The following is a 19795-nucleotide window of genomic DNA, read 5'->3' as shown; positions in this document are numbered from 1 at the left end:
TATGGGTCTCATTTATGAGTACGTTATAAGTGAGTGCGCAGTGCATCAAGAGGTGTGCTGTTCCTAACAGGGGGACAAGGGAAAGGGGAGGTCTTTCTTCATGATGCCCTCACACACCCCGTAGGATGTCATACTTAATCATTGGGCTCTGCTCCTAGTCAGGCCGGTGCTGAAATGCCCAACGGGCTCCCGTAAACAGGGCTCTTTGGCGGAGATCTTTTGAAGAAGCTGTGGAATGCGGGCAGGTGTGAGGGCAAGGAAAGAGTAGTGCATGGGTAGTGGGTTTTAAAATAAGTCTGGAGCAGTCTTCTTCAGAAAGGATTTATTTATTAAGGAAGTTCCAGCTTAGTTAAAAAATGTGTAGGAACCCTGCGTGGATGCAAAGTTTCTAGAGGGCTATCGCAGTGCAATGGGTCGACATGTTTTGTGCCTTTATTGCCCCTAACAAGTCATGTGGCACTTCATCAGGACCTACATGAGTGGATGGTGCACTACTAATGGTCTGGTTCCCTAGATACGGTATGATATCCAGACACAATAGAGTGAAACCCTAGTGGACTTATACTGGGCTTGTGTAGACCTCCAGTATAGAAGTCTACGGCCTCCAGGGGTGGGGGGGGGGGGGGTGAGGGACTTCAGAGCACGTCCTTGCTCCAATAGGCTGGGTGGCAGGCAGCTAGCGTGAAAACTACCCTTGCTCCGGGCCACGTTATAAGTGATGCGAGACCATTGTGTCTAGGACATAGCATAGCATTGCCTCCAAGGGGGTAGAGGACTTTGGATTGCACTGTTCTCAAATAAGGGTCTAAAAGAACAGGTTTCATGTTCATCAGAAGAGCTAGCTTCCACTATGCTGCCTTGGATTCACTCTTGGCACAGACTTTGCGTTCAAAGAATACAAGTGATTTAGAGTAGTGTGCAAGGTGGGTTAAGGGGGAATCATTAGTTTCAGATATCAGATGAGATCTGTTTGGAAGCTACAGCTAACTGAAGGGCACTTCGCTTTACCAAGTTGAGCTTTACATAGGTACTTGACAGCGGGGTCTAGATTAGCTTGAGGCATGTTTCGAGTGACTGAATGTCGTTAGGATTGGCAATTTGATGGTATAATCTTACAATTCCAATAAAAAAAATATTTAAGGAATGGTGATTTGAGTTAAAGTTGAATATTGTCAGTGTACTGTTAAGATCTTAAAGTTAAATCTAGATCTGGGGTGTTCCATTCAGAGGATGGATGACTGGACAGAGGGTAGAACCCAGGAGTCCAGGAATCTAGGATTCTGAAGTTCCCATCTATACAAGCTGGAAGTGGCTGGGGAGGTAGAACCTGAACCATGGCAGTACCGTCAGGCCATGCATATTTCCAAGGTGTGGATCAGTGCAGAGGCCAAACGTCAAGCTGCGGCAGTCAAGAGGATGAGCGGGCAGGGGCAATTAATCTTAGAGGTGTTGACTAATTTGAATAGCATGTTTGAAGCCTAACTGGTTGTATTGTAGGCGTTTATGACGTTCCTGTAGCTTGGCCATGGCAGCCCTGTTGATTTTCCCCATGTAGGTGGGTGATGGGTAGGAAACTGGCAAGATGAGAATTTGTAGGTTCTTCAGTGCCTTGAAGGCATATGAGAACATTATGGGGCAGAGGGAAGAATTAATGATATTGAGGTGGTCATCATGAAGAGGTTGAAGGATGGACAAAAGTCACTTTTTTAGCTAGGGGCCCATGAGAGAGTTGTGTTGGGGAGATCAGCATGATATAGGGTGCTTCCATTCGGAAGTGGGCTGGAAGTGCATTCCACAGTGTAAGTGAGGCGCCGTATTGTGTTGATTTTCACAGTGAAGTGCTTCATGTTGCTGCATTTGTTGACCAAGGAGTTGGAAGGTCAGGCAACAGACTAACCGCGTTTTCCTTTATTTGAAGAGTACTTGCTTCTATTTTCTGCCTCAGACTTTTAGATGGCAGTGTTGATTGTGGCAATAAATCTATGCGCAGAGCTTACTACTTCGATTTGGGCGATGTCAGCTGGTATTTTAGAATTCTTTTATCTGGATATGGAGCATTTGTTCCAAGAGGGCTCGTGTATCAAGTCGCAGTGGGTTTAGGCTTGGTGGGTTGTAGTTGACAGACCTTCGAGTATTACATTGTTTTCTAGAGTCGAGTTAAAGGTGTTTACGTGTGTTAACATCTGATGTAGGCTAAAAAGAGTTCGGCAGGTTGCTAGATTCTCGTATGGCATCCTTGGAGAGTTTTTGTAATGAGCCGAACATTTGTTTTGATTACAGTGCAAAGCGGTTGTATGCAGACTGGAGGGGATTTCATGGTGAACAGCAGTCTTGCAATCAACAGTGGATGAGAAAGATTTGTGGTGGCTGAGCGTTGCTTTGTGTGTAGGGTCTGCGATTATACTGCCCAGGATGTCACAGGCATTATTGATCTTTATTTTAATTTTGTCAGACAGGTTAACGTCTCAAAGGACTACGAGGTGGGTTTGTGGAGTTAAGAGGCACAAGTGATAAGGAGTGTGGTTTCTTCTCAGAGGGTCTTGTTGAGTCTAGGAGTTTGAAAATCAGGTGGAAGGGACATGCTACTAAGTAGTGTCATGTGACAATGCAGGGAGACCTGGGTGTTGCTGGGTCACCAAGTCCTTTTGGACCCTGTTGCGTGCATGTACTCCATTTTGGAAGCTCTTGGGATGAGGACAATGAGGTGGTGAGGTAGGTTTGAGATAAGAGTGCATACAAGTTGTGTAACAATGTCAAGAGTGTGCACTGAACTTTTTCCACTGATGAGCAGGAGTTGCATGATGTTTGCTTCACGAGTATGGCAATGCCTGAATTTGGAAGAGGTGGTAGAAATGGGAGATGGTATTAGTTGCAAGACCCAAATGTGTGTGCCACAAGGTTTGAATTACATACCTAATTGACGGGGGTTCTGCCCTAGACCCTTCTTGATTCGACCATGCCCAAACAGGCGACACCCTGGTCTTTCACCACCCTTTGTTGACCACACCCAGAAGGTCAACAGGAAGTAAAGGAGAAGGGCAGGAACACAAGGCGGCTTTGAGTGGTTTAGGTCAGGATGTCGCGAGCAGTCATGGTGAACACTGGAGCAAGCCAAGCTGCCTTGGGTCTCGAACTAGAAGAAATCCTCTGACCCTACACTCTAAAGGAACCACTCCTCTTTGCCCCACACATGGTTTATGGAAGCGGTTTCCATTTAATTCACCTCCCCATGGAGGGCTCCATAGCAATAACCAGCAGTAAGGTTAAAGAAAGCACTTTCAGAAAGAGGTGGCAACAAACTGAAGAAACACTAGACTAAAGCAATTCAAGCGCTTAGTAGAAGGAAGCATAGTTTGAGAGTAGAGTATACATAGAGGCAAACCATTACAGTTGAACGCTTCACGAGGCTAGTGCACGCCAGTATCACAAGGCGGCTGAAACTAGTAGATGCTGCAACACATAGAAAGCCTGGAACAAGTAATCCTAGCATTGGGGTTCTCAGGGTGTTTTCTGAAGAGTGCACATCAAAACATACAGGGAGATCAGAAGCCGCTTCCTGCAGGTGAATAAAACAGTTCCTATTGACAGGCGGAAAGTATGCAGTCTTTGCAGAGCCAGGACGAGGGAAGGTGTACTTTTGAACTCCGCGCATAGCATCAGGAGAGTCTGCAACATCTTTAATGAAGCTACAGGTGTACAATGGTAGGCGGCCAACTTCACTGCAAGAACGTTCCTCCACAATGCGTTGAGACATCTCGTCATCTGCACTGGCATGGATTCTAGACACTAACAGGTGCAGCGGCGCTAGCAACCCCAAACCCGAGGACACGAGCTGATGAGCAGGACTAGTCCACTTTGCAAGCCAGATCTGCTATCAGAGTAACAAGGCAAGAACGCACCTGCCTACAGTGCCCGGGGCAAGCAGAGCAGCTAACCATGCAAGCAGTCACGCAGCAGAGGTGTGCCATTAGGTGGCTATACCCCCGGCATCTGGTTAAAACCACCGCCCCCCCCAAAAACCACGGAGCACCCTAAACTGAAGGCAGGCGGAGACACATGGTGTATCCTCTTTTAAAGCCTATAGGACACTTTTGAAAAATAGTGCAATCTCTGGCTGCAATACATCCCAGATCAGAACTCCTCACAGGCAGTGGGAGACTGTTGGAAACAGCCCACCCCCACTCCGCAGGGTGGTGGTGGACTCCTCGAACACACTGTGGTAGCTCGGCTCGAGTGGTCAGGAAACAGGCACAGTGCTAAGCATACAATATACCCATACAATAACCATGCGTGCATCCGTTCCAAAAACGACTCTACACCGTAAAAATTATGAAAATATTCTTTCTTTATCTTTTTCTCTTAGTTGCTGATTGGAAAAAATAAATAGGTCAATCACAATATACAAGTTTAAATAGTGCAGGTCAAATAAATACTGGCTGTTTGATGAAATAAATAGGGGTGATCATAAATAACAGGGCATAAATACAAGTGCAATATATACAGACAATTAAATACTTTGAGGCAATAAATACTGTACCAATAAATATTGTACACCATCAAGTCCTGTGGACCTATAAATATAGTGCAGCAATAAATAGGTAAAAATTCAATAAATACAGTACCCCCAATAAATAATTAAAAGTATACAGCAACACTCATGTAATCAGATGACACTTCAATTCTTAAGGGCTGATATGGCCCAGGCACAGCTTGTAGGGTTGTGGAAGGCTTGAGGGGGGAGGCTACTCCCTGGCTGGGACAAGGCTGAGGCCTAAACTGAGGTAGATCAAAGGGGGGAAATACCAATGCCCTGGCTTTCCTTCTCCACACAACCTCTCTAGGTTAGTCCCAGTTCACCCCAGGCACAGTCAGATGGGTTTCAGCACCTCCCTAGCCCCTTAGAGCAGTCTCTCAGGTCTCCACAGGGCCTTAGGCGCCCTCTACTCCACTTACTGCCCTTTTTCTGATGTTCCGACGCCGCTGGAGTCGTGTCGACGCCGTGAGGCGGTTCCGGTTCGGTCTCGGCGGCCTCGGCACAATGTCAGTTCTTTGACGACGCCGGTAGGCGGTTCCGGTCCGATGTCGGTGGCCTCGGTTCGATCTCGACCTCCGATTCGACGGCGTCGGGCAGTCTCCTCACGATGTCGACTTCGGGCGGCTCCGGTCCGATGGCGCACTCTGCTCCGATGACGTCGGCCGGCCTGGCCTCGCTGTCGACTTCCGGCGACTCCGGGGTGCGATCCTCACCCCCGACCTCCGGTGCTCCTCCTCACAGGTTCCGGGCGACTCCGGAGTGCGATCCTCACTCCCGACCTCCGGTGCTCCTCTACCTCGGTCTCCGACGACTCCGGAGGGCGGACTTCACCCTTCCGATGACGCCGCTCACTCGACCTCGGTTCACCTCCTTCTCGACCCTTGGTATTCCTCTCGACCTCCGCCGGCGCCCTCTTACGACCTCAGGCGGCTCCGGGTACGACGTCTGCTACCTCAGTCAGCGCCGCTTCTCCACCTCGGGCTCCAGGTCTTCGGCTACTCGACGCCAGGCTCCAGGGAAACCAGTTCTCAGGTCAGAATCTTGCTGTTTTCTTGGTTCTAAGGCCTGTTCCTGCTGTCCAGGTCCTTAGGATGGTTTTCTTCTGTCTTCTTCCCACACAGGGCTATAGGCTGGGATCCATCAGTAGGGACAAGTATCAAGGGTGGGTTTATGGACCCCACTCCAGGCACAAGTTTCCACCCCTGCTGCTTCACTCCTTCCTCCTTCACTGTTGTGCTCCTCTCTCTTCACCAGTCAGGTGCCAACTGCCAGCTCCAACTGCCAACTGCCTCTCTTATCCTCCCAACATTCTAAACCGCCTCCAACGGTCACAGGGTTCTGGAATCTCCTGGAATGTTCTGGAAGGTGCTGGTAGGTTCCAGTGGATGCTGGTGATGTCACAGGTGGCCACCATTTTGTGCTCCAGGCCCTCAGACAGAAGTTTCAGGGTTAGCTAAAATGGCTCCCTGAATCTGTAGCAACACGAAAAAGTCTGGTGGTTCCCAAAAAGGAAAAATTCAAACAGGGTTTGAGGCAAAAGTGGGACAAAATAAATAATGATGTGGAGGGACCACCCAAAGGGCTGACAGGTCTAACACGCGTCCCCCCCAGCTGAAAGTGGGGAGAGCTACCCAACCCCTTGGGAGTTCTCATCACTAAGGCGGAAATACCTTGAGAGACCGTCTGCATTGGCGTGGTCCACTCCAGGCCGATGTTCCACCTGAAAGTCCATCCCCTGTAGGGAAATAGACCACCTCAACAACTTGGGATTCTCCCCCTTCATTTGCATCAGCCAACGAAGGGGTCTGTGGTCGGTCTGAACAAGGAAGTGCGAGCCAAACAGGTATGGCCGCAACTTCTTCAGAGCCCATACCACTGCAAAGGCTTCACGCTCTATTGCACTCCACTTCTGTTCCCTGGGAAGTAGTCTCCGGGATAGGAAGACCACGGGTTGATCCAGACCCTCTTCGTTGAGTTGCGATAACACTGCCCCAATGCCATGTTCTGATGCATCTGTCTGGACAATGAACTTCTTGGAAAAGTCTGGGGCCCTTAAGACCGGGGCCTCGCACATGGCTTTCTTCAATCTCTCAAAGGCTTGCTGACAAGCCTCCGTCCAGACTACCCGTCGAGGTTGTTTCTTGGACGTGAGCTCCGTGAGAGGGGCTACGATGGTACCGTACCCCTTCACGAAGCGGCGATAGTATCCCGTGAGGCCCAAAAATGCTCGGACCTCAGTCTGTGTCTTGGGGGGTTCCCAGGCCATGATGGCCTCGATCTTCGCCTGGAGGGGTTGCACCGTTCCCCTACCCACCAAGTGTCCAAGGTACACTACCGACCCCTGCCCGATCTGGCACTTGCTGGCCTTGATCGTCAATCCAGCTTGTCTCAGGGCCTGGAGAACAGCTTGCAGGTGACGCAAGTGATCCTCCCAGCTGTTACTGAAGACGGCTATGTCATCCAGATAAGCAGCAGAGAAACTCTCCATTCCGGTGAGGATCTGGTTTACCAGGCGCTGAAACGTGGCAGGTGCGTTCTTGAGCCCAAAGGGCATCACACAGAACTGGTAGTGGCCATTGGGCGTGGAGAAGGCTGACCTTTCCCTTGCTCCATCAGTCAAAGAGATCTGCCAGTACCCAGAGGTAAGGTCAAAGGTACTTAGATATTGGGCAGCTCCCAGCCGGTCAATTAATTCATCCGCCCTAGGGATCGGATGTGCATCAGTCTTTGTCACTGAATTCAGTCCCCGGTAGTCCACACAGAACCTCAGTTCTGGTTGGGCACCCGGTGGTGCAGCTTTCGGTACTAACACCACCGGACTGGACCAGGGGCTGCTAGAAGGTTCAATCACTCCTAGCTCCAGCATCTTAGTGACTTCACTATGAATGCTGGCCTTCACCTTGTCTGACATCCGGTAGATCTTGGACTTCACAGGTGGGCTGTCTCCTGTGTCCACGTCATGGACGCACAGGTGAGTCCTACCCGGGACAAGGGAGAACAACGAAGAGTACTGCCCCAGGACCTGGCGACAGTCCTCCTGCTGTTCAGGAGTTAGAGATGGGGAGAGAATCACTCCCTCCACCGACCCATCCTTTTCCTGTGACGCAAACAGATCAGGGAGAGGCTCGCTTTCCACGTCCTCTCCTCCGTCAGTCACCATCATCAAGATGACTTCGGGCCTCTCGTGGTGGGGTTTGAGGCGGTTGGCATGCAGCACCCGCAGGGGCTGACGAGGGGTCTTCAGGTCCACCAAGTAGGTAGCCTTACCCTTCTTCTCCAACACCTCAAAGGGTCCTGACCAGTGATCCTGAAGGGCACTAAGCTCTCCTGGTTCGATCACCCACACCTTCTGGCCAGGCTCCAACTCCACCGGGTGAGCGTTGTGGTCATACCACGCCTTCATCACTGCTTGGCTGGCTTCCAAGTTGTCAGAAGCTTGCTTCCACAACTTAGCCATTTGGCTCCGGAAGGCCAGCATGTAGCTCACCACATCCTGGGGGAGCTTTCTGGGAGTTCTTTCCCATCCGTCTCTCACCAGGTTAAGAGGTCCACGTACAGGGTGCCCATACAGAAGCTCGAAGGGGCTGAAGCCCACTCCCTTCTGTGGCACTTCCCTGTATGAAAAGAGTAAACAGGGTAGGAGGACGTCCCATTTCCTCCGCAGGCCTTCAGGCAGACTTCTGATCATGCCTTTCAAGGTTTTATTAAACCTCTCCACCAGACCATTGGTCTGGGGGTGGTAAGGAGTTGTGAACCGGTAGGTCACTCCACACTCCTTCCACATTGCCCGCATATATGCTGACATGAAGTTGGTCCCCCTGTCGGACACAACTTCCTTGGGAAAACCCACTCGGGTAAAGATTCCCATCAGGGCCCTAGCCACAACAGGTGCTGTTATGGTCCTCAGAGGTATTGCCTCTGGGTACCGTGTGGCATGATCCACCAGAACCAGGATAAACCTGTGACCAGCTGTAGTTGGTGGATCTAATGGACCCACAATGTCGATGCCCACCCTTTCAAAGGGGGTGCTAACGACAGGAAGTGGTTCCAGGGGAGCTTTCAGCTTCACCCCTGTTTTCCCACTGGCTTGGCAAGACACACATGTCCGGCAGTAGGTATCGGACGACACTTTCATCTGAGGCCAATAAAAGTGTGGGACAAGACGGGCGAAGGTCTTGTCTTGCCCCAGGTGTCCTGCCAATGGTATCTCGTGAGCCAACTCCAAAAGGAAGGCTCGATAACGTTGAGGAACTACCAAGGCTCGTGACGATCCATGTAGGGGTGCCTTGGGTTCACTGTAGAGGAGGCCATCCTCCCAGTAAACACTGTAGTTCCCTTCAACGTTCCCTGCTGCCTGGGCTTCGGCCTGTCGCCTCAGCCCCTCAAGGGTAGGGCACTCCCTCTGGCCCTGGCAGAACTCCTCCCTGGACGGGCCTCCCTCCACGTGCCACTCGGCCGGGATGGGTAGGTCCTCCAGGTTGGTAACGCCCCCCTCCGCAGACTCCTGGTCCACCACCTCCGGTGGCCTATCCGTCCTACGGGGTGGAGACGCCGAGGCAGGCTCCTCCTGTCCTCGGTTCTTCCCTTGACTGGCAGCTGGCTGGGCCTTTGTTCCAGGCTCCAGCCGGAATGAACTCCCTCTTCGGGTAGTCTCGGACCTTGTGCTAACACAGGCCCAGTCAGGTGTACCCAGCATCTCGGTGTGAGTCCGGTATTCCACCTCCTTCCAAGCGTTGTGCTCCATGTCATTGCCCAGCAGACAATCGACTGGCACGGCAGGGCTTACGGCAACTCGAAGTGAACCTGCAACCCCCCCCCATTCAAAGGGAACCTCGGCCACTGGATAGTGACCTGTTCTGCCGTCAGCCATCGCGGCTGGGTGGAGTACATCGGGAATTACCTGCTCTGGAGACACCAGCTGGCTACGCACCATAGTCATACTGGCTCCTGTGTCTCTCAGAGCCTCCCCTCTTTGGCCGTTGATGGTGATCCATTGCCCATACTTTGCGGTATTTGCGGGCACCTGGATCTTAGGAACCATCTCCCGTTCTCCCAGGGACACTAAAGTGACACCCGCCCACTCCCTTCCCTTAGTTAAGGGCATCTCCTCCCCGAGCACTACACTAGCTACTCCGGGGGGCTTTCCTCCAGTGGGAGGGGGTGATCGTTTCTGACACTTCGGATCTCCTTTATAGTGTCCAACGCCACCGCACTCGTAGCAATGGACAACCCTTGGCTGCTGACTCTGGCCAGGATTAGGGTTTCTGGGTGGGTTAGCCTTAGAGGTGAATCCTGTTCCCTTCCCTTGGAAGTTATTTTGGGGGCCTTTGGAGAACTCCTTTTTCTTTTCCCCTCCTTCTTTCTTCTGGGGGGCGCCCTGTCCGGCCTTTTGAGTATCCCCTCCAGTCCCCCTTGTGGACACCCGGGTACTAGCCCAAATGTCCGCCTCCTCAGCAAGCTTCCGGGGGCTGGTCAGCTTGCTATCCACCAGGTGTTGCCGCAGTTCAGGGAAACATTTCTCGAGTAGGTGTTCCTTCAGTACTAGGTCAAACAGCTCCTCGTAGTTCCTTACTTCACTGCCCTGAATCCAACCTTCCAGTGCCTTCTTTGCATAGTCCAGGAAGTCCACCCAATTCTGTGTGCCCAGCTTGTGACTACCCCTGAACTTCTGTCTGTACTTTTCAGGTGTTAGTCCAAACTTTCTGATGAGCGCCAGTTTCATGGTGGGGTAGTGGGTCTGCTCATCCTCTTCGAGGGCCAATAAAGCATCCCTACCAGCTGGAGGCATGTACTTATACAATCCCCCTCCCCAGTACTTCACTGGAACCCCATGGGCCCTCAACGAGACCTCATAGGCTGCTAGCCACTTGGCGATGTCGTCACCCGCCCCATAGCTAGCTACTATGTCCTTTGGCAGGTAAGGTTTGGATTCCCTGGTGACCTCTTGGTTTTGGCTGCCACCATTAGGAACAGTTGGTGCTCCAATTCTTAGGATCTGAAGCTCTATCTCTTTCAGTCTTATCTCATGAGCCATCCTCTCTTTCTCCGTCTCATGAGCCAACCTCTGTTCCTCCTTCTCCTTCTCCAGCTTTGCTAAATCCCATGTGAGCTGTCTTTTCTCTCTCCGATCTGCTAACTCCACGCTGGATAAGCCCCCACTAGAGACAGTGCTGCCCTTCCTAGAAAGTGTCCTGGGCCCTGCTGACAGGTTCCCCACCTCAGGTTGGTACATCTCAGCCCCCTCGGGGTTAGGCTCTCCATCCCTGTCTTCCTCCTCAGCCTTGCTTTCTCGGCGTGCCTCCCCCCAAGCCCTTAAGCTGGTTTGGAGTGCACCCTTCTTTGCTCCTGGGGGACAGTACACCCCCTCCCGCTGGCAAAACTCCCTGAGTTGGGCCACAGTGTACGTTTCTAAATCTTCCAGTACAAACTCCATCTTGCCCACTCAGGTTAGAGGTCAGGTTTTGTGCAGTAACAATGCAGGGGGGTACCTTTAGTAATACCTCCTCCCACCACCAGAGTAAATTTGGAAAAAACAAAAACCCACAATTAGGAAGGCCGCTCTTGAGAAAACTCCCGGTGTAGGCCTATGGACTACCCACAGTCATTGTTGAGTATATGTAGGCACAGCTCTATCCCACCACTGAACACCAATTTATGTTGGAAACAGCCCACCCCCACTCCGCAGGGTGGTGGTGGACTCCTCGAACACACTGTGGTAGCTCGGCTCGAGTGGTCAGGAAACAGGCACAGTGCTAAGCATACAATATACCCATACAATAACCATGCGTGCATCCGTTCCAAAAACGACTCTACACCGTAAAAATTATGAAAATATTCTTTCTTTATCTTTTTCTCTTAGTTGCTGATTGGAAAAAATAAATAGGTCAATCACAATATACAAGTTTAAATAGTGCAGGTCAAATAAATACTGGCTGTTTGATGAAATAAATAGGGGTGATCATAAATAACAGGGCATAAATACAAGTGCAATATATACAGACAATTAAATACTTTGAGGCAATAAATACTGTACCAATAAATATTGTACACCATCAAGTCCTGTGGACCTATAAATATAGTGCAGCAATAAATAGGTAAAAATTCAATAAATACAGTACCCCCAATAAATAATTAAAAGTATACAGCAACACTCATGTAATCAGATGACACTTCAATTCTTAAGGGCTGATATGGCCCAGGCACAGCTTGTAGGGTTGTGGAAGGCTTGAGGGGGGAGGCTACTCCCTGGCTGGGACAAGGCTGAGGCCTAAACTGAGGTAGATCAAAGGGGGGAAAATACCAATGCCCTGGCTTTCCTTCTCCACACAACCTCTCTAGGTTAGTCCCAGTTCACCCCAGGCACAGTCAGATGGGTTTCAGCACCTCCCTAGCCCCTTAGAGCAGTCTCTCAGGTCTCCACAGGGCCTTAGGCGCCCTCTACTCCACTTACTGCCCTTTTTCTGATGTTCCGACGCCGCTGGAGTCGTGTCGACGCCGTGAGGCGGTTCCGGTTCGGTCTCGGCGGCCTCGGCACAATGTCAGTTCTTTGACGACGCCGGTAGGCGGTTCCGGTCCGATGTCGGTGGCCTCGGTTCGATCTCGACCTCCGATTCGACGGCGTCGGGCAGTCTCCTCACGATGTCGACTTCGGGCGGCTCCGGTCCGATGGCGCACTCTGCTCCGATGACGTCGGCCGGCCTGGCCTCGCTGTCGACTTCCGGCGACTCCGGGGTGCGATCCTCACCCCCGACCTCCGGTGCTCCTCCTCACAGGTTCCGGGCGACTCCGGAGTGCGATCCTCACTCCCGACCTCCGGTGCTCCTCTACCTCGGTCTCCGACGACTCCGGAGGGCGGACTTCACCCTTCCGATGACGCCGCTCACTCGACCTCGGTTCACCTCCTTCTCGACCCTTGGTATTCCTCTCGACCTCCGCCGGCGCCCTCTTACGACCTCAGGCGGCTCCGGGTACGACGTCTGCTACCTCAGTCAGCGCCGCTTCTCCACCTCGGGCTCCAGGTCTTCGGCTACTCGACGCCAGGCTCCAGGGAAACCAGTTCTCAGGTCAGAATCTTGCTGTTTTCTTGGTTCTAAGGCCTGTTCCTGCTGTCCAGGTCCTTAGGATGGTTTTCTTCTGTCTTCTTCCCACACAGGGCTATAGGCTGGGATCCATCAGTAGGGACAAGTATCAAGGGTGGGTTTATGGACCCCACTCCAGGCACAAGTTTCCACCCCTGCTGCTTCACTCCTTCCTCCTTCACTGTTGTGCTCCTCTCTCTTCACCAGTCAGGTGCCAACTGCCAGCTCCAACTGCCAACTGCCTCTCTTATCCTCCCAACATTCTAAACCGCCTCCAACGGTCACAGGGTTCTGGAATCTCCTGGAATGTTCTGGAAGGTGCTGGTAGGTTCCAGTGGATGCTGGTGATGTCACAGGTGGCCACCATTTTGTGCTCCAGGCCCTCAGACAGAAGTTTCAGGGTTAGCTAAAATGGCTCCCTGAATCTGTAGCAACACGAAAAAGTCTGGTGGTTCCCAAAAAGGAAAAATTCAAACAGGGTTTGAGGCAAAAGTGGGACAAAATAAATAATGATGTGGAGGGACCACCCAAAGGGCTGACAGGTCTAACAGAGACCATCTTTCCTTGAATACATCAAGTAACTTTTTTACCTCCAACACCAACCAACACTCTGAGACAGGCTAAGGTTGGTCACGAAGGGTCTAGTAATGGCAACAAGGGGCAAACTGCTAGTTGGGGCAATGCAGCCAATAAGACTAGTGACCTACGCCTCATAGCACTCTGCCTTGTAATAGAGGGCACCAGAACGCCCAGAATTGGATTACCCAAAGAGCTGGACAAAAAGAAAAACTCCAACCAGAAGCCGCATGTCCATCAGGGACCAGATAGCGAACATGTCATCTTGAGCAGAAAAGAAACTGAACACCAGTTTTTGGGAGCCGCAGAACTCAGCCTGTGATGGAGGAGCCACACAACATTCTGCACCAACTGTCTTTCGCACAAGGGCCAATTGCAGAATAATGCCAGGAGTTTATGAGTTGCCAGGACACGGCCAATCAGCAAGTTTCTCTTTAGCGCTTCTTTGTGTAAAGATCAACCACTTTAGCATGCTCAGAGCTCGGTGAATCTAGCTGGTACAGCTTAGGGTCTCTCAGAAGTGTGTTGGGAGAAAGGCCTGGATCAGACATGCTCCTGGGGCACATGCACCTTTCAAAGTCTGCAACATACAAGACGTTCGCTACAGGTTTCATAATGCATCAGGGGAAGATCCCAAACTATAAACACCCAAAACATTGCTCAGTTACGGGGCCCTCACACCCACTGCAAATTCTAGTGCTCACACGGAGGAGGCATAACTTCTGGTACTTTAACAGCAAGCTCTAGAACTAAAGCCAAGCATGCGCAAAGGCAGATTCTTCAAGTATTCAAAGACCATACCAGGAAATTGAATTATATTTACAGTTAAAGTGCACAATTTAGAGAAATATCGAGTTGGGTGAGCACCGATGTCATGGTTGGATAAGTGAACACAACTTTCCATAACCATTTACAATAATTTGTATTCTGCACAGAAGTTGTGCAGTTAATCCATGTGTTTTGAGGGCACACAGCACAGGGTGAGAAGGTAAAATGGTAACCACTTATGTTGCCCCGCCCCCCGGGTCCTTTTAATCTCGACCCATTACTGGGATGAGCAGCCCGGCAGACAGAGCGTTAATCACCTCAGGGAAGCACCTGTGGTGGTGTTCACACGCACCGGCCCCGCCCTCCCGCGTCCTCTGCGGCCGCCACACCCACGCAGAAGAGAATGAATGAGGCCTCCCACGCCATTGCCTCACCTCAAGCATCTGCCGCGAGACGCCGCCCAAACACTACTGAACAACTGGCACAGGCACGAGACAGTGTGCACACAGGTACACACGTACAGAGGGGGGCTAACATGGACCAGTCAGACACACCGCAAGCCTGTAAGGAACTTCTGCCTTGGCTCTTCGAAGGATGAAAGGCCAGGACCTTATCCAAGCTCTGCATAAACAACCTGCCTGGGCTACACAAGGCCCGACATACTCACCCAGCAGCAAAATCAGACAACGATACGGAGTAAACTACCCCAACCAACTTAACCACTTTACCCAGAGTGCATCAGTCTCCAAATATGGCAGTACGGTTGAGTCTCAGGGGACTGGGGACCAATGCATATGATGAGTCCGCGCCAGTGTCAGATGAGCGCATAGGGTTGGAACCCGGCACGTCAGGTCTGCAGGTCCCGATCAAAAGGCGGGTGTGAGCACCCCAAGTTTGGTCTACAAACAAGCTAAAGAAGTTTAACCAAAGAAAAATTTGACTAGAGGTGCTGCTACGAGAGCACCTGTAGGGGAGAATGGATGCCACTGAACTCTGACTGACCTTCCTGTAGCCAGGCATCAAGGTCAAAGGTCTCGTGCAGGACAAAGCTGGCGCACGGCGAGAGCTGAACACCACCTGCAAATATTGCAATGTTCTCATTGTTTTAGGCCTCAAGGCACCGGCGATGGTTTCGAGGAACGCAAGTATCCCCAAGTGTTCCCGTTTGTTAGTGCTGCACTGGGGCGGGGCCACAATTAACATTTTAAAGTCCAGGCGGTAAGGGTTAGTTCAGGCACCCAGAGGACGCATGCATGCACACAAAGAGAGCGCAGTGCCTGAAAACCGCGGGAAAAGACAAAAGCCCCTGGGAGGCCTCGTCACAGCCTGCCACCTGCCCGGCCAATAGCGCAGAGCATCGCGCCCCCACCCGCTGGGAGAGGCCCCGCCACACGACAGCTGCCACCCCGTCCCCGGCACTGGGAAGCTTCACAAGAGGAACAAAGCCAGGTCTCGTGCGAGCAGCAGCCGGGGAAGGGGCTCTGGAGGGGGCTGGCCTGCCATTACTGCTGCGTCAGGAGGCTTGCAGGGCCGACGCTTTCAGCGCTGCAACTGTGTCAGGGAAGCTTGCACCTGCTCTGGGAAGGCTGCAGGCCGCTGGGCGACACAAGGTCAAAGTTCCACTTCAGCCCGTGATATGCAATCTATGTCGTTCGCCGGGACGCTTTCTATATAGTACATTTAGTTTACCCAGTGCGAAGTCTGCCCTGGCATTGGCGCGAGAAGTCTGCAATGCCGCAGTCATGGCTACACCACAGAAGGCTGCAGTCTATGCTCGGGGGTACATAGCTAGTGGGTCCCGAGGTTATGACTTTATGGATGGCACAAGTTACTTTACCCCCTTAGCCACATTTTCCATGTCGGCCCATGGAGGAACGAGGAACTGTCTGAGCAGAGCGCCCCTAATATATTAAAGTAGTTTGTGTGGAGTTGTTTTTCACCTGCTGTCGAAGACTGAAAACAAAGTGCTTCAAGGCTGGTCTGTGGGGGAAATTTTAGTGGGACGGGGCCATTTGAACCATGCTTAACCCATGTCAGCTGTTTCAGTCAGTTTGCTCCGGCCGACGAAAACCTCGGGATCGGGGGGCAACTGTTTTGTCCAGTTGGCGAGTGGGCTGCTTACATTGCCCAGATTGTTGGAGTCTGGGCTCGGGCTTCAGGGTGGGTGATTTTTGTAATGCAGCAGTCAGGATTTTATTTTGTTGTTCAAGCCTTTGTTTTCAGTGTTGGTCATAGTGTCCATCTCTGAATTTGTTACCTACCGAAAGAAAGCACAAGAACCACCTTCTCAAAAACATTGGGAATTCCTCGTGACAGCAGTACACAACACCAACAGCCAATTGATCCACATTCTTAGGAAAAGGGATGCAATCTGAGGGCTGAAGAATTCCTAAAAGCTACAGCGAATGGCAAGACCTCCAAACCAAGACTAGTAACTACTGGAAGTGAGGCAAGATGCTATGTCTGCGCACGCAACTGATGGAAAATGGGATTGGCTCCATGTCCATGGGCAGTGCCCGTCTATGCAGTACCCATGCAATATATGATGGAAGGAAACTACATGCCATATACCCAACTAGTTTAGGGAAAAGCTGTACATGGCCAATAAAAAAAAAGACTTTAAAAAAACCACACCACAGCAGTGATGCAGTAAGAATTCACTTTGGCTCTTGGAAACCAGCTAACCCTCCAACCACATGCGGACCACCTTTCCTAGGATTCTGCACAACACTGCTGCCTTTCAGCCAGGTTTACTTTATCAGCGGGAAGAAAGGTAGGGCAGGGGCCAGGACTAACGGGAAGGAAGCTGCAGGCACCTTTAGCTTACAGGACTCAAGAGCCAATCTGTTTACAGTAAAAGCATACGATAACTTATCAGCTTAACAAGATGCACTTGGAACTCAGTTCCTGCACCGACCTATGTTGGTCAACCGCTTTCAATTCCCAGGGAACTCCCCATTGCCAAATGGAAAGAACCCAACGGCGGACCTTTCAATCTGCCCCTCACGCTAGTTTCGTTTATCCAAGTGCGCACAATTCACTCCAGAACCTGCCGTTGCGCGGTGCCCCTGTGATCCAGATCCGTAGTCAAAGCAAAATGAGGGCCGCCAGGTAAGGTAGTGCAGTCAAACTCGTTTTTAGGTCTCGCCTGACCCAGCGCATGGTCTGGCGAGACTTATACAGAGGGCTCCAAAAAATGCAACAAGGCCAGCCTAGAGCTACAGTGCATGTGCGCGGGCGCCGCACTTTACTTCCGCGGCCGCACGGCCGCTTTGATGTTTGATCGCAATCACTTTCGCGGCCGCTTGGCATTGCAAATAGGTCTCGCTTTTGGGACCTTATAAGTATTTAGTGATGCAACTGTTGCATAGCTAAACACTTATAAGGTCCCAAAGGCGAGACCTATTGGCTATGCCAATGCTTGTTTCAAAAGCCTTTAATTTCACTTTTTTCATCCGTTATAACTCATTACCGCATACTGGTCAGCCAACACGTTTCGTTCCATAAACAGTAGGAACTTCATCAGGGTTTGATCTATGATAATACAAATAATCTCCACTGAGCTCAATATTCTTGTTTAGTGTGCTTGCAGATTAGAGATATTTCCAATGCATCCCTGTGCCCATAAACGGATACCCTTAAAGTATCCCGAGAGATACAGATATAATTATAACCGATGTAAAAAGTGAAAATAAAGGTTTTTGAAAAAACGAGATTGACTGGACTACCTCACCTGGCGCACCTTCTTTTGATTTATTAACTTCCTATTGCCATCGGACTACTCACAGATCGACAGAAGAAAAGTTAGTACAGATCTAGGGCCACCCTGCACCTACCACCGACGCATTCCCCACGCAAACAAAAGACACATAATCACGGGGTGTGAACAGGTGTCAGCTGTCTTCCCATGGGAGTGGGGGCGTCGGTGGGGACAAGAGAAGCGATAGTTCACCGTCCCCCCAACCTAGGACACCATTTGCTCAAGCAAAGAAGCTAGCCATGCATCCCGAGGCGCTACAACGCATTTTTCCTTGCAGCTACTCCAGTAAACATCTGTTTTTTTACATAAGACGCATAGACACAAAGGGGCTTCGAGTCATGTCCATTACACCCCACGCCACTTCTGTGAGCAACAGGTGACATCAGTACACCGGTAGCTGTCACAATGAGGCTGCAGTGTTAGGAGCCCTCGGAATAAAATTAACGCTGGAAACCCCAAGCTACTGCAAGGATGAGTGAAAAATGACAAAACGAGGCAACAATCAAAAAATGTGCGGCATTATGCCGCATAATTTGCCTGTTCTTACCATACACTTTAGTACATCCTACCGCATAACTCCATTAGCCCTGCATACGGCGCAATCTATATCAAGCACTAACAAAACACGTGACCTCATTACCGATTTCACCAACTCCTTTGATCGCACCCAAACCACAGAGCGGGGAACTCTCCGTGGCCACCAAAAGTCGCAACCACCGCACCCACTTCCAGTCTGGAGACTGCGCCAATCTGCAAACACCACAGTGACTGCAAACAACTGCATTGTGGTAATCACCTGAAACTGTGTGCCACCACTTGCATACAACTTCTGCATGGTCACATTTGAATGAAGCCATGCGATAAGAGTATACCAACAGCGATTCACTGCCTACAACCACCTTTATACCTCGATAACATGGAGTATGCATAGCACCTTCCCAACAATTGTTTGGGCCTGAAACACTTCCGGTATGCAGCATCGTCTTTTGACACTGTTCCTGGTTGTGTTTATTGCCGTTTAGTGGCGTCCTGTTGGATAAAGGGTAACACTTTCCTGGGCACCACCTCACAAACCCACCACCGCCACTAATAACTACTTTGGTTTAAAGTGCTAAACTGCCCACCAGTCTCAATAACTCGCCTGTAGACAACCCCCATCCAGGCGTAATCGAGTGTCACCCCTGCGTCACTCAAACTCCTAGCTGCAAGCTTGCACTAGCCACTGTGCAGATCTGCACCCACGCCATCATGCAATGCTCCAGCACTGCAAACTGCTACTTGTCAGTCTGCAATGACTGACTCCGCCCCTTCTGCAGCCATGCCCAACAGTCCGGGACGAGCCAGTATGACAGCCATATCCACCCAGTGTCCTCCAGCTGTGTCCACACCCTGTCACACCAACATGTAAAACCATCAACATACCCAGTCCGCACCTCACTTCCTGCGGCGCATGCAGCTCCACCACAGGTATCTTGTCAGTCTGCAGACTATACTAAAAATGTCCTTCGAAATCCGTGAGCCCACTACCAACCCTAAACCTGCTGCAACCGACCATCTCCCGGGCCTACGCGACCACCTTCTACAATCTATTGCAACCCGTCGAAGCCACACACTGACAGTGAATAATGCTACAGTCCGCCACCGACCACCCTCTGTACGCGGTGCCCCATGTATGGGTGGGGCCGGTAGCGCGCAGACAAGCTGACGACGCACCCCACAGCTGACTGCAAAACAAATGCACCCTTGCCAACCTCAAGCAAAGGCCAGCGACAAAGGGGCTTTCCAGATTCAAGATGGCCTCAGTCAGGCGTCAGCAGCCACCACAGCACAAAACAATCTACCCTCTTCCACAACAACCCGACGAACATCCAACGCGATTGGTAAAACACCACAACAGATATCGGAGAGGAAAACGACCTCCAGACAGGCTATTTAATGTCAAGAACTATGCCAGTCACATCACGTGAAAAACTGATAGCACCAAGGACGGCCCCTCTCACCGCCTACACAAGAACACAATATCAGGCCAGGGCACCCTAACACAACAGCTACAGTCACGTCACCACCCAAGGACCCCTT

At 51.1% G+C, this 19795-nt stretch overlaps 1 protein-coding gene across 1 annotated transcript in view; it reads right to left on the bottom strand.

The window, feature by feature from the left end:
- E2F2 (E2F transcription factor 2) overlaps nucleotides 1–19795 on the bottom strand; it is a 42808-nt gene that overhangs the window by 21581 nt on the left and 1432 nt on the right. The gene's annotated exons all lie outside the window — the stretch shown is intronic.

The sequence above is a fragment of the Triturus cristatus genome, chromosome 3_2, assembly GCF_964204655.1.
Source record: "Triturus cristatus chromosome 3_2, aTriCri1.1, whole genome shotgun sequence".
Taxonomy (NCBI): Eukaryota; Metazoa; Chordata; class Amphibia; order Caudata; family Salamandridae; genus Triturus; species Triturus cristatus.
The sequence above is the reverse complement of the archived record's forward strand: the minus strand, read 5'-3'. Positions and strand labels throughout refer to the sequence as shown.